We start from the raw sequence: 15,536 nt of genomic DNA, 5'->3' as shown, positions 1-15,536 counted from the left end.
CGCCGGCTCCACAGCATCGCTGGGGAGAGGCGCAGGAGCCGGAGCCAGGGGGGAGGGAGCGGCGCGGGCCGGGCGGCGGGGCCGGCGCGTGCGGCTCTTCCCGCGGCGGCGCCGGGGCCGGATCCTCGCTTCCTCGGCGGCGCTCACACGTGCGCCGGGTCAGCCCGGCGCCTCAGCCGCGGCTCCGCTGCAGCGAGCCCCGCCGCGCGGCTCCCGGAAGGGCGTCACTTCGGCTCCCACCTCCCTGCCTAAGCCGGCGCCGCGGTTCCCCCGCCAGAAATTTCAAAATTACAAACCCCGAACGCCCCCACAGCCCCCTAGACGCGCTCCGCGCGGCTCCATCGCGCGGTCACGCCAGCCATGTTTATATAGCCACGCGGAGAGCTCGCGCACGCGCACAGGCCGGCGCCGCCGCCCGGGCTTTCCCCGGAATCTAGCCGCGTGATTGGCCACAGACTGGAATCGCGCAAGTGACGTCACTAGGGACGCCTCCAGTGGGCGTTAGAATCATCCCCGGAATCGCAAGGAGGAGGGGCGAGTGGCCAAAAACCTTCCACGTGGGCGGGGCAAGCCGCACCTTGGAGTCTATCTGTGAAAAAAAAAAAAAAAAATTCTGTCTGGTCCATCCGTGTTCTTCCCTTGGTTTCTCCCCGTTGCTTGTTCCTTAAAAAGATTTCCTTTTTAATAAAATTAAAATAAATAAAATAAATAAATAAATAAAATTAAAATAAAAAGATTTCCTTTTTAAGGAACAAAAAACGTGAGGACTGATTGCGCAGAATGTAACTAAGAACTGAATCCTTCTTCCTCAATGTTTTTTGCCCACTTTGCTGTAGAGCGTCGCTCAAATGGTTTAATGCCATTCCTTTGAAATGATAAGACTGGTGTGTAATTTTATAGTCTGTAATATGTACCTATTTTCATATAATTTTTAGAGTTGGGCTGCCCAACTCTAAATTTTTCTTTGCTGTGGCTGTAGATGTTATTTATCAATTTTCTAAACTTACTTAAATTGTATACGTGTTTATCTTCTTGGAAAGTGAGGCGAGGTCTTAATTTCTGCATCCTCACATTTAGCACTGTGATGTTAGCTGCAATCCCAGAATTTCTTTGAATTAGTCAAAAGTGTTTAATGAATCAATAGACCCCAGTGTCGGAAAATGTGTCCCTTAGAGAGCTGGTCAGATGTCTTGATGTCAACCTGTTGTCGTATTATACTTTGTTACAACCAACATTAAGCTGAAGGAAATATTGCAAATAGGCAGGGAACATGTTTAGTTTCAAGTTTTCTCCCTCCCTCCCTCGGTGCCACTGTAATCGAGTTTGCTGTGTTTGCTGTATCCCACACCTTAACGAGTCCAAATCAAAACCCAACTCATAATCCAAATCAATGGTAACCATCCCCACATTCCATGAAGACTTGCCTAATAGCACTCACCTTCTACAAAACAACGTGGTGTTGGGGAGAGAACTAAATTAATTGAGCACCTGTTGTGTACTGTTCACAAAAGATACATTTCCCTGTTTCTTAAAAAAAAAATACACACACAACAAAAAAATAACACCTCATTTTACTGACTTTAAAACTGCAGTTAAAAGAGAGATTCATCCAAGAAGCTGGGATTCAAATCAGTCTGTGTGATGCCAAAATACATCTCTTACCACTATTCCACATGTCTGATTCATCATATATCCTACAAAATGGCTTGTATAAAAGCGGCTTAAGTATTTTCTAAGTGAATGAGTTACATGGAGCAATGCAATATTTTCAGTCAAGTAAAACAGTGTGATAGATTTTAGTCTTAAATCTGCTCATTTCTAGCTGAGCAAATTGTTATAGCCTTAGTTTTTCCTTTCTACAGTACCCTGGAAGAAAGGCTCAGTTTGCTCTGAGAACACTCTTTCTAAACTTCCATTAAAACCCACCCCCAAATCACTTTGTGGTTTTTTTTAAATTAATTTATTTATTTATACAAACACTGGGTACAGTCAGAAGCACGGGAGGGTGAGAGAATTCACCAGAGCCAGAGGGGAGAGCATAGCAGGCAGACTGACGAAGTACACTGCTGAGGGGAGCCGCGGGCAGCAGGAGAGGTCTGCGCGCCATGTGGGACCCTCGCCTGGTGGCCCGGGATCCAACCGGCTTGCAGAGGCTAAGGGCAGCTTCTCAACCCAGCGCTCAACCACCACCGCCACCGGTGAGGCCCTTAGTTTGTGTTTTTAGGTATGCAAATAACCTCAATTAATTTACTTGGAGGCTTGGCTGGGGTATTATACTTTCTCTTTAAAGTGACCTTGCACATTTTTCTTCTAATTGTTCATGTTGCTTTATACTTTGTCTCACTAAAGGGAACTTTAATTGTCTAGTTGCAAAGAATATACTCCTGCTTACCCAGCACAGGTAATTATTAATCTTGAATTTGGAATTCAGTAATAATTGTTTGCTATATTTTTTCCCTTAAAGAACTTATGAATAAAGCAGGGCAAGTAGGGAGGCAAAATGCATTTTATCTATCTATGCAGTAAAAGAAAAAAATGGGATGAGATTTTTAATGGCAGGAATGGCCACAGTGCAGGTTTTCTGATCCCATGCAGACCAGGTAAAGGAGGAGTCAGAGTCCTCAGTGGTTTTTGCAGGTCTTTCATTGGGATTACCCGGTACACAGCAGGCAAGGGTGCTGAGGGGCCGGGAGGCAAGTCTTCACTCTATCTGGGCTCTCCGGCCTTCTCTGCTTCACTTTAGGCTTCTGCTTCTTCTCAGCTTCTGCTGGCGTCCCCGTGACGCCGCCCTTAAAAGCCCAGTCTCAGCCCAGGTGAATCCCATCTACCTATGCCCACACCCTATTCCAGGTGCCCGCCATCAGGCATGCATTCAGGACTGCAGGGATCCATCATCTGTCCTGATGGCGGGAGGGCAGAAAAGCCTGACATTTTTCCTTACCCTACAGGATTATACTTTGATATTCTTAAATTTTATCTCTTAAAGTATTTGTATAATTAAGATGTTGAAAAATACTTATCTACCTCTGCCTTAATCCAGTTGGGGTGCTGAAAGAAAATACCACCATAGACTGGATGACTTATTGCTAACAATTATGGAAGCTAGAAGTCTGAGGTCCGGTGCCAGTATGGTAGGGCAAGGGCTCGGATTACAGAAATTCTCCCCTTGTCCTTCCAGGACCTCTTGATCCTCTTTTATCGAATACTAACCCATTCTTCCTGGTTCCACCCTAATGATTTAAGCACTTTGCAAAGGTCCCACCTATGAATAACATCACTTTTGTTATTAGGATCTCAACATAGGAATTTTGGTTAGACACAAACATTACAATGAAGGACTTTTAATATTGTGTTCATCAATTCAGGTAATGACAAAACTTCAAACAAATACAAAATTTGTATTTCCATATATCACTAGTTTACACAAACACATGAACACACAATTTAACTTGGGCAAAACCAAAGGTTAAGTGTTACTATATGGGGGTAAATGTAAATTATGCTTATTATCTATAGGGACAGGAAGGGCCAGAGCAGGTTTTCTATGATCGGAGCAGACAGGATAAAGGAGGAGTCCTGGAGCTCTCAGGGACCTCAGTGGCTTTTGCAGGCTTTTATTGGGATTTACCAGGTACACAGCAGGCAGGGGTGCTGGGGAGCCAGGAGGCTGGCAGGCTTCCTAGTCCCCAGCAAGTCTTCACTCTATCTGGGCTCTCTGGCATTGTCACGTGGCCTTTTCTCTACTGTTTCTTTCTCTCCGCTTCTCTGCTCATCATTCGTTCTGCTGGGGTCCCCATGACACCGCCCTTTTTTTTTTTTTTTAAAGATTATTTATTTATTTATACAAGCAGTGGGTACAGTCAGAAGCGCGGGAGGGTGAGAGAATTCACCAGAGCCAGAGCGGGGAGCAGAGCAGGCAGAAGGACCGAAGTACACTGCTGAGGGTAGCAGCGGGCGGTCTGCGCGCCATGTGGGACCCTCCTCTGGTGGCCGGGAGCAGCCGGGGATCGAACCGGCGCCGCAGAGGCTGCGGGCAGCTTCGCAACCCAGCGCTCAACCGCTGCGCCACTGGGGAGGCCCATGACACCGCCCTTTTAAGCCCAGTCTCTCAGCCCAGGTGAATCCCATCTACATATGCCCACACCCTACTCCAGGTGTCCTCCATCAGGCATGCATTCAGGACCGCAAGGATCCATCATCTATCCTGATGGCGGAAGGGCAGAAAAGCCTGAAAATCACTTACCCTACGTTATCCTTATTTTTCAAGTGCCTACAAGTCTTCAGAAAATGAATAAAAGGTTATTACTCTGTAGAATTTAAACAGAAGGCTTGTTTACTGGGAAATGAGATCAACTGAAGAATCTGCCTGGGAAATGTAAGTCTTTGACTATGATGGGTACAACCTTATAGGGGACAAAAATCTGCCACCCCAAAATATGTCAGTCTCCTGACCTTTTTCTTTCTGTCTCTCTCTTCTCTCCCTCTTTTTAGCCTTCTCCCTCACATGCTCCATCTCTTCCTGTCTCTCCAGAATCTCAGGGAAACCAAGTGCTGAGAACTCTTTATTTCTCTCTAAATTTACAACTGGTAAGGGGAAATGTTGGACTAACTAACTTTTTGGTTATTGCATGAAGCTTTGGGTTGATCCATTGATATTTGTTTCCCCAGAGCCTTGATTGTCACTCCCCAAAGAAGTTATTTGTTTTTCCCAAATTTTTCTTTGGAGCTTCTTGTTAAGAAGTGAGATCCGGCTATATTTTGCTCATGTTAAGTGGTTTTTATAATTGATTTCTTTGGTCTCAGCTAGCTGAAGCATGCATGTGCCTGCATGGATCAAGTGCGCAGTGGAGCGGGTGATCTGGAGATTGTCTTATTGTGTACTTAAATATTTCCAACTTGAAGTTCAGGTAGGAGGCCTGCCTCAAGATGCTGTTTTGTTCCATTTGTGGAAAAATCAGGCTCCTGGTTCTTGCCTTCAATACCTCCCCTCCCCACCACATTGTTTACCAGGTCTTGAAGTTCAGATATAGGTTTTACTGCCTCCAGGCTCTGTTTTTTGTGTTGTTAATCTTAATATACACTGAAGGAAACAGATATTGCTCAAGAAATCTCAGAAGTCAAAGAGCTGCATGGGTCAAGCTTGATATGGGTCTGTTAGGGGGAAATGATGTCCTGAGATAACCCCATGCAGGCTTTGTGGACCCCACCCCCACTCCAGACTAAAGCCATCAAGACATTGGGAAAGACAAATCCCATCACCACCAAGGGGAAGGTGGCTGGGACCTGAGGGTGGAGTTGGGCAGCCAGGTTGGATATAAAAACCAGACATGTGGGCCTTGGGTCTCTCTGGCTCGGGATCGCTCACCTCCTGGCTTCACCGCTCCTGGCTGGCGGCCAACTCTGAGAGCGCCATTTTGGGATTCCTGATCAGCGGATGGGGTAGGACTCATTTAAAACTTTGTCTCCCACTTTTCTCCCAGAGCTGTACATTTCCTCATTTCCCCTTCCCTTGTAAATAAACCTTTTATTAACCTTTCACGTGTGCCTGCAGTAGAGCATTGATAATTCCTTTTAAGCGTGCGGGTGAGGACCCACAGTCAGGCACCCCATTTTGTATCGGGGTTGCTCTACAACAGTTCAAGCGCCTAAAAGCTGTTAGAGTGCTTTGCCACCTCAAAAATGAGTCTACCCAGGGGGGAGGCAAATAATGTTTAAAATTAAACAATGATGTAAAAAAAAAAAAAAAAATTCTGAAAAATAAAAAAAAAATAAAAATGAGTCTACCCAATAATCAACCAGAGATATCCTACAGGGGAGGAGTAGGGAGAATGATCAGAGGGAGAAAGAGGGGAGCACAGGGGACTGTGGTGATGGTGCACGGGTGAATTGGTGAAGGAACTTCTATGGGGACTACACCTGAGGGTATTAAAAAAAAAAAAGCAAACATTGTTTAAAAATGAACAATGATATAAAATATATACATAAATTAAAAAAAAAATGAGTCTACCATGAAAGGCCCAACCCCTGTGGCATAATCCTCCTAGATTAGAGCTCTGGCTGCAGCAGAACAAAGGCTTAGTGGAAAACTCTTCATGAGCACTGAGTCTTGTCTTTGTCATTTTTTTTAATATTTATTTTTATTTATTTATGCATACAAGAACTGGGGTATAGGCCAGAGGTGAGAGGGGTGAGAGGATTCACCAGAGATAGAGTGGGGAGCAGAACAGGCAGAGCTACTGAAATACACTGCTGAAGGGAGCAGTGGGCTAGACAGGAAGGTCTGTTGTGCCATGTGGGTCAGCTCCCTGGCTGGGGATGGAATTCATGCCACAGTGGCTGGCAATAGCTTGAGACTTTAACCCCTGTACCACCAGGGAGGCCCTTGTCTTTGTCATATTTTATGCTAAGAGTGTATTTCTCTATACTTTTGGGTCAACTATAAAGAATACTTATTGGTTGGCTGACTTATTATTGAATTGGAAAACTTCCAAAAAATTGTTTATTGGACCTATGAAAAAATCTGGAGAGCTCTCAATCTAAATTTCTAATTGGAGAAAAAGGAAAGGAAATGTAAAGATGTACCTTGTTTAGCCAATAAACAGCAGAATATAAGATAAGACATCTCAGTTTCTCTCCTTTCTTGTCCCCTTCCTTATACACTGTTTCTGTTTATCATTTGTCTTGTTCTCCAGAAAGACAAAAAGTCCTAGGATTGGATGATGTCATCTTTTTCTTTTGTTTTCATTTTGAGAGTTAGGCTTGGTTTTAAAATATGACTGAAGTGAGATAAGGGTTTTACTATTGCCAGCTCTGGGGAGTTAGCTAAGTCCTTCCTTTGGTTATTTTTGGGATGGTTCTTGGGGCACTTGAGTTTTTATTTGTAGTTGAATAGGACACTTATTTTAGAGTGGAAGAATCTTAATTCTATTTTAAATTAGAAACCTTAATATAATCATATTAAAGAAAAATCTATTTGAGTGGCAGATGTACTTTATGATCACATACAGGCTACAACCCAAATTCTTTGCGGGATTAAAATATCTTTGTCTTACAGATAGAGTATAGGGCCAGACATGTGACTCTAGGAACAATTCAGTGTCCAACCATCCCTAATTTCCTCTAGGAATTATTATTCAGATCTTCAAAATGTTGACATATTTCATTACACACTATCAAAAGTCATATTTCTCCCTAACATCACAATTCTAATTAGCTTTATATGTTGAAAAGCTACCAATCTCATAGTAGTATATACAAATCTTCCAAAGTTGTAAATTTTGCTTAAAAGTCAAATTTTGTCATTGCCATTAAATACTGTTGAGTTTTTTTTTTTCTTGAAGTAATTGATTTATTATTTGTATTTTTGATTTAGGATTTAGGAATCCTGATTTAGGAACAATTCCTGATTTAGGAACAATCTGCTCTTTTTCCGTAAAGATCAGGTCAGTGTGGCAGGGAGAGCTCAGACTTGGTTGCCAAGTGTCTGAGAAAAACATAGTTTCTCTGTCAGGATGTTTTAGACAAAATGGTTTGTCTGAAAAACAGTTTCTTATTTAAAAGAAATGATGATCCATGAAAAAGTGGTTAGTTCAGGTGGTGATTCAGTCACACAAGTGCTTTTCCTCAATTCAATCATCTTATTTTAGTGAGGAGCAGAAGTGCTTTATATGTATATCCCTCTTCATCACACAGAATATTTTTTTGTATAAACCAAAAATTTTCTTTTTTATTATTTTTTTAATTTTATATATTTTTACATCATTTTTCATTTTTGCACATGTATGCATTTTCACCTTGGTTATAGTCCCCATACAATTTCCACCCATGCTTGTTTTGATCTCCTATGCCCTCCTCCCCACCTGCCCCCCTAGTGTGTCTCTGGTTTATAGTTGCTTGTTGATTTTGATTTTTACTTTATTATAATTAGCCTTTTTCCTGGTCCCTTATTTAGGTTTTCTAGATTCCTGCTATGAGTGAGACCATCCAGTATTTTTTCTTTTTCTTTCTGGCTTATTTTGCTGAGTATGATCCTTTTCAGCTCCATCCATGTTGCTGCAACTTGCATGAGTTTATCTTTTTTGATTGCTGAGTAATATTCCATTGTGTATATCTACCACATCTTCTTGATCCAGTCATCTATTTTTGGGCCTTTGGGTTGTTTCCAAAGCTTAGCTATTGTAAATAGTGCTGCTATAAACACAGGGGTACAGGTGCCCTTTTGAATCAGTTTCTCACACATAGTATTTAAAGGATGTAATTTTTAGTTCTTTGTTAAGAACATTCTTAAGTGAAACTGTCATTTTTTTTTTACTTTTATTTCCATTCATTTTATACTGACCTTAATCCGAGGCCATAAGTTTTTGTTTCTTTAGTTTCTTCTGGGATATCTTTTTCTTCTGTGCACCCTTCTCTCCTGATATAGGAACAATCTGCTCTTTTTCAGTAAAGATCAGCTCAGTATGGCAGGGAGAGCTCATATATGGGTTAATTCTACCATGAGCTCTTTAAGTTCTGTGAGGCATCTTGGGAGCTTTGTTCACCTGGATGTGCTCAACAACCAAAGAATGTACATCTAAACCCTTACGTTCAGCATTATTCTCTTCATTTTTAAGCATGTGCAGTAAAAATTTAGCACTTTTTTTGAGCCCCAGACACTGAGTCGAGCCCCACTGTTTGGCCTGGGCACACCTACCAACTCCACCAGTATAGTGACAGAATGGCACATGTTGCTTCTGTAGAGTGACATCTTTCAGATGCTTTTTAGCTATGCATATTTCTGATTGTCTGGGCAGTTTCACAAGTATTCTTAAAATGTACACAAATATTTAAACCTGTTGATTTACATAATTTTGCAAGGTTTTCTGGGTCAAATGAGTAGCAAGCCATTTTTAGAGATCACCTAAAACAAAGCAAAATGTGAATGCATGGCAGTAAAGAATATAATGACTTATGTATAGCTTGGTGTCACTGCCCTGCCTTGTCCTAAACCTCCAGCAGGTTTACCCATCGCTGCCTTTGCACTATCAGCAGAAATGTTCACACGGTGAAAACACTAGTACATAAAAATAATTAAGACCCCCACCCCCACCCCATACCTTGTAAAATGGTCTCAGGTACTGAGGGACAGACAGACTGCTTTATCTTGTTTAAGACAGCATTTCACAAATTTCCCCAAGCAGAAATGCTTTGACCATATGACATCTATTAACATGACACAAAGGAAGCTTAAGATTTAGAAAACTGTGCTGACTTTGCTCCTTTGCCCAATATCATGCACTTTCCCAGCAGAAACAATTTTTACAGAGGGTAACCTCTAGCTAATCTACATATTTTCCTTGTCAAAAAGAAAAATCTCTTCCCATTCCTTCTTTTTTGGTATTGAATAATATATAGATTTTGCCTACTCATCAATAAAATTAAAATTTTGTTAAATCTTGTTTATTTAATTATCATAAACTGAAGGCCCAATAGTAAGATTCTTAGGCAGAGATGGTCACACTATGTAGGAGATACAAGTGTGAAATGAGTACTGTATAGTAGGAAACAGTTGCAACAAAGAACTATGAAAACACAAAGGTTGGGACAATGAGTCATAAAAATTTTCAGTCAGCTCAATCAATGAAGGTGGGGGGGCATATTTCAGGAAGAGGGAGCAGGTGTGTACTATTCAAGTCTGCCATGATGCCCACCCTTGCAAGAAAACTGTTTTACTGACACTAAGGGCATCCCCACTTGACCCTAAGCTGCTGGCCTCTGCTGGCTGGTAAACAACAAGAAACTGGCCAAAGGTAACCAGTCCTTTGAACACAAATTCTCTGCTGTGGCACAATGCATAAATATTAGCAATACATTGACTCTGCATAATTGAAACTGGGAAACTTGGAAACAGAAGGGAAGTTAACTATGGAAGTTAACATGGACATAATTGAAAGAGAGGCTAGAAAGGTCATATTACAAATGTGTATGCTAGGTGGTTATAAGGGGAAATAAACTACCATGTAATGTAAGTAATGGGTTAAATATAACAAGGCTGAGAAATTCAGATAGTAAAGAGAAAACAGAATAGATGTGCAGAAAATAACTGATCCTGTTAATGCTTCACATTAAAGATTCAAAAACTCTAGATGCTGACTTTTCTACTGTTGCCATTCCTAGAAGGCAAAATATGCTATTATTGCCAGTTTTGTATTCATCCATGAAAGCCCTTATTTCTTTTTATCCTTCTTGAGTGAATTTATTTCTTTTTAAAAAAGATTTATTTTTATGTAGAAGAACTGGGGTACAGGCCAGCGGTGCAGAGGGTGAGAGGATTAACCAGAGACAGAGTGGGGAGCAGAACAGATTGACTGAAATACACTGCTGAGGAGAGCTGTGTGAAAGACATGAGAGGTCTGCTGTACCATGTGGGTCTGCTTCCTGGCCGGGGATTGAACTGTGCTGCAGTGGCTGCAGATAGTTTCATAGTGCTGAGACTTAAGCCCTTGCACCACCAGGAAGTCCCGAGTGAATCTATTTCTTTTTTTTTTTTTTTTAAATAATAAATTTTATTTTTATATTCCCCCATACAATTGCAAACGCCCCATTCTGACCCCAATCCCTCCCCTCCCGCCCCCCACCCCCCAAAAAGTGTCTCTGGTTCATAGTTTTTTGTTGATTTTGATTTTCACTTTCTTATATTCATTTTCCTGGTCCCTTATTTAAGTTTTCTAGATTCCTGCTATGAGTGAGACCATCCGGTATTTTTCTTTTTCTTTTTGGCTTATTTCGCTGAGCATGATCCCTTCCAACGCCATCCATGTTGCTGCAAATTGCATGTGTTTATCTTTTTTGAATGCTGAGTAATATTCCATGGTGTATATGTACCACATCTTCTTGATCCAGTCATCTATTTTTGGGCATTTGGGCTGTTTCCAAAGCTTAGCTATTGTAAATAGTGCTGCTATAAACATAGGGGTGCAGGTGTTCTTTGGAATTGATGTTTCTGTGTCCTTTGGGTAAATACCTAGGAGTGGAATTGCTGGCTCATATGGAAGCTCTATGTTTAGTAGGTCCAGAAATCTCCACACAGCTCTCCATAGTGGTTGGACCAGTTTGCACTCCCACCAACAGTGCAGAAGATTTCCTTTTTCTCCACACCCTCGCCAACATTTGTTGTTGCTATTTCTTTTAACCAAAAGATCTCAACTGAAATGGATATAGAGAACGTATGATGCAATCAGCAAAATCCAAGTATAGTGTGTGAATAAAGTGACCTTGAATTGTCCCTGAATTCCTAGTACAACAGGACTTGCCTCATATGCATGATCGCTCATATATTATATTCATTTCAAAGACAGAATTAAAATTCACAAACACACACACTATTTGGAGAATTTTACAAAGCTCTTTCATATTGTTTTATCTATTATCAATAAATATAACATTAAGCTAGAATAATGAATAGTGAATAAAAAAAGCCTAATCTTAGTAACTTCATATATCTTTTAAGTAAGAACACTGTCCCTGGAATCAATCCCATTTTTGTCATGGTATATAATCCTTTTGACACATTGTTAGATTTGGTTTGCTAAGATTTTATTGAGGATTTTAGCATCTGCTTCATTGGGGTAATTGGTCTGGGTTTTTTTGTGTTATCTTTGGTTTCAGTATTAGTGTGATGTGGACTTCATAAAATGTTTTGGAAATATTCCTTCTTTCTTTTTTGAAAGAATTTGTACCTGATAGGTATTAGTTCATCTTTGAACATTTGATATAACTTGTTTATCACACCATCTGTTCCTGGGCTTCTGTTTTTTTGGAAGAGTTTTGATGTCTTTTGATGTACACTTTTCCTTAAGTGTAAGCACTTTTTGTTTTGTTTAGAAATGCATTCTTACCCACAAGGCCTTAAATATATTTTCCTGTATTGTTATATAGAGGTCCAGTTTTCTTTCCAAATAGGTAATAAGTTGTCCTATTTAGGCAGGAGGGGTCCTGAAACAAGGACAGCCAGGATTCAAGGACAAAACTTTGCTGTTTCCATGGGCTGGTAAACAAGCGTTAAAAACAAAACAAAAACAAAAATCAAAGCCTGAAGACTCAGTTCCAGATACCTGCTACCATAAATTTCCTTGGCCCATTGTTTTTATTAATTTTTCCCCAGCCTGTGCATTCCTGAGCTCTCTCCTTACAGCTTATCAAGTTAGCCTGCTGAAGAAGGGAGCAACAGGTCTTGAGAGCAGGCTGGTTCAAACTGGAGCTGCAGGCACCTCCACGAGATGTTCACCTTGGGGATGGTCAGAGCTGTGCATGACCACCAAACTGCAGCTGGTTCACACTTACAATTAGCAACACACTCAGGTGGATAAATGAACTTTATCCAAGTCCATTCTCCTTTGGCTTTCTCAGCCAATAGTATTTAATTTTTTCTTCTCAAACACCAGTCCTAAAACCTATATAGACCCCTATCCCTGGCACTTCAGAGTCTCATACTCAGAGGTCTCCCTGGCACTCTCTTTTATTGCTTTCACTAATCAATAAAAACTGACTTCTTGCCTGCCTTCACTGGTATTTCTGGAGTCCTCTTTTCCTTCTTAATCAGAGCATCTTAAGAACCCTTTCCCCAGTGTGGGAGCAGGACCTCTCAGTTCAGCTCTGATTCCCAGCCTGTAGGAGTAGTGAACTGAGGCTGGTATGCTCCTAGCTTATCTGCCTGTTCTGTGGGGCAGGGGGCTGGTGGTGTGGGTTCAGACTGAGGGGCCCTGGGCCTGCTCACTTGCCTGGTAACACTATAACCATTTATTAAGAACTATTATTTGCCACTGATATATAATGCTAGCTGCCATAAACAAGACATACTATTAAGGGTGATGGGGAGAGGTGGAGAATATGTTTTTAGGCACTATTGTCTCATTCATAGTTTGCTTATTCATTGTGCCAATATTGGGCAGTACCAGCATCTACTTAAATGTCTTCTCTGATTTTCAGATCCCTTTCTGTTTTTGGCCTCTGTGGATTTCCCTTATGCCTTCTCTGATTTTCAGATTCCTTTCTGTTTTGGCCTCTGTGGATTTCCCTTACTTCTTGAGCCCAGCTATGCATTTAAAAGGATGTTTGTTAGATTTTATCCAGAATTTCTATGCCCATGGTGAGAGGTTTTCAAACTGTCTAATTAACCATAACCCAATGATGGAAAAGAGAAGTTGTTTAGGATTCCTAAAACTGAATGTTTGTGATTATCTCAACTTGAGATTCAAAGGAGAAAAAGCACAAAGTACTTGCATACTGGGGACTTTTCTCTCAGTAAGAGAAGTAAAAATAACATTTTAAATAGTAATGATGTTTATGTTTTGACTAAAACTTCACATGAAAGCACTTTGTGTAGATCAACAAAACCTGACCAAAATAATACTTAAATTTCCAAAGTAAAACAGAGCAATTGGGCCAAAAATAATCAGACCATGATGCTGATTACAGGAGAAATAAAGCCCATGGTATAAAAACCTCTTTCCTCTCATCAGAAGGACACATGTGGGAGATTTGGGAAAAACGTGTCCCTTTTGATGGACAGCTGTGATGACAAAGTACTATCAGCATCAACTACATAATGTCTCTCGTGGGAGTTGTGAAGAGAACTAAATGAGTTAATACTTGTGAAGAACTGAACACACCTACTTCCGCAGCAGCCACTGTGGACTCTTCACTCCCTCATGGCCATGAGTCTCAGGTGGCCAAAAGTGTGAGCAAGCTGAGACATAGGTGCCTTCCCCAGCAGACCATGTTTGTGGCTTTGCACTCAGCCATGTTTGTGGCTGAGCAGTATGCCATGGAGCTGCCCACATTCTCCAAGGCAAGCAGGCCGTCGAGTTCATGAAGAAAAGTACAGGAGCACACATCTACAGCAAGAGGCAGAGAGAGGAGTTGAGCCACACCCTGGCTGCCATGCGGAAGGTGGCTGCCAAGAAAGACTGAGTCCCATGCCCCATGCATAAATAAAGCCTTTTCAGGAGAAAAAACCCAAAATACACTACAGTGTGTGGCATATAGTAAGTGCTATATGTGTCCATGTTAGATAAAAGAGAGAGAGGAATTACAACCATATCATTTGAATCATGTGTCCCTATGCCCCTAGACAAGAAACATGGGATCCACACAGCTGAGCTATAGTTCACAATAATATTACATTATACTTATTTGTAGTCAAATCTATTCAGGGGTATAGACTGTCTTATTTTTATACCAGAGGTAGAAATTAAGAGATAGGGGAGGTACCACAATTCCATTTTTGGTTTATTAATCCACAAAATATGTTTCATTTCCTTTAAAAGATTTGGTGTTATGTGTTATACACATTTACTAGTAATTTAAATTACTTCAGAAACCACTAGCAAATTCTCCACATTAAATTCACATATTATAAAGGAAATAGACCTTCTTTATTTATATAACATGTAAGAATGGGCTCAACTCTTTGGTACTATGACCTCTTCAATATAGGGACCATATCTTGTTCCTTTCTGGTACCTGGCACAAATACAATGTTCAATCAGGGATGAGTAGTAGGCGAACGGCACTTTAAATTACTTCAGAGTGTCCTAGGGTCATATTTGCATTACAACACATTTCTTTCTTCCTGGAAGTTCACCTTTATTAACCAGGGTCTGTATCTACTTTCAGAGGTCCTATGTGCAATATATTGACTATGTGGTGCCTTCATTATAATGTTCAACAAGGACAAAAAAGATTAGGAAGTTGACTCCTACCCAAGTGAGAGTTTAGACTCTATCCTTAGTCTCCCCCTTCTTCCTAATGTCTGATATTTGCAACAATTTTCGAACTAACGTAGCTCAACAAGCATATATTAAGTCTAACAATAGGTAAAGCTGTGAAAACAAAAATGGAAAAGACTTGCAGTCCCAGCCTTGCCTCCAAAAGAGCTTCTAGTTTACTAGGGAAAACAGAAACAGCTTCACAGCACTAATCCCAACTGTAATTATAATCATTTGTGCTTAATATCTATCTACTCACTACACAGTAACAACAAAAATAGTCTATTTTTTACCTCTGTATCCCTAGAATCTAACATGACATCTGTACTTAAGCATGTGGTATTTGTCAAATAAGTACATCAAACAGATAATTTTGTTATTGCATGATGAGTGCTAAGGAGAAGGTACATGCAAGATGCTAAGCCATGTACTAAGTATCAACAGTTCATGATGGGTTCACTGCAGTATAGGATAATGTCACATCTCACCCGGCCTGTATTGTCTGTGGTGAGAGAATGAATCAGTGACTACTGATGATTATCAAAGACATGTTTATTTTTTCCCAAAGTGATAAAATTTTGTTTAGCAAACTTTCTATTTAGGAAGCAAATTTGCTTCTGGATAGCTAAGCAGGGCTAGGAAGTGACAGAGAACAGGTACTTGGCTTTGATTCAAAGTTTTAAAGAAACCATGAAATTCCATGGTTCCAGTGAAATCAGAAAGGCAGTCAAGGGCATAAGTCAGAACAGAATATTCTGTTCACTCTACTTTAGAAAAATGCCCTGTAGT

General features: G+C 40.8%; 1 pseudogene across 1 annotated transcript; it reads right to left on the bottom strand.

Moving 5' to 3' along the window:
- Window positions 1-7,881: 7,881 nt before the first annotated feature.
- Window positions 7,882-8,886, bottom strand: LOC311183148 (large ribosomal subunit protein uL22-like; annotated as a pseudogene). The gene has a single exon. The product of its transcript is annotated as a large ribosomal subunit protein uL22-like (transcript).
- Between the last annotated feature and the right edge of the window lie 6,650 nt (window positions 8,887-15,536).

The sequence above is a fragment of the Talpa europaea genome (assembly GCF_964194135.1).
Source record: "Talpa europaea genome assembly, chromosome: 13".
NCBI lineage: Eukaryota > Metazoa > Chordata > Mammalia > Eulipotyphla > Talpidae > Talpa > Talpa europaea.
Note: the sequence above shows the minus strand (reverse complement) of the source record. Positions and strands in the feature narration are given on the sequence as shown.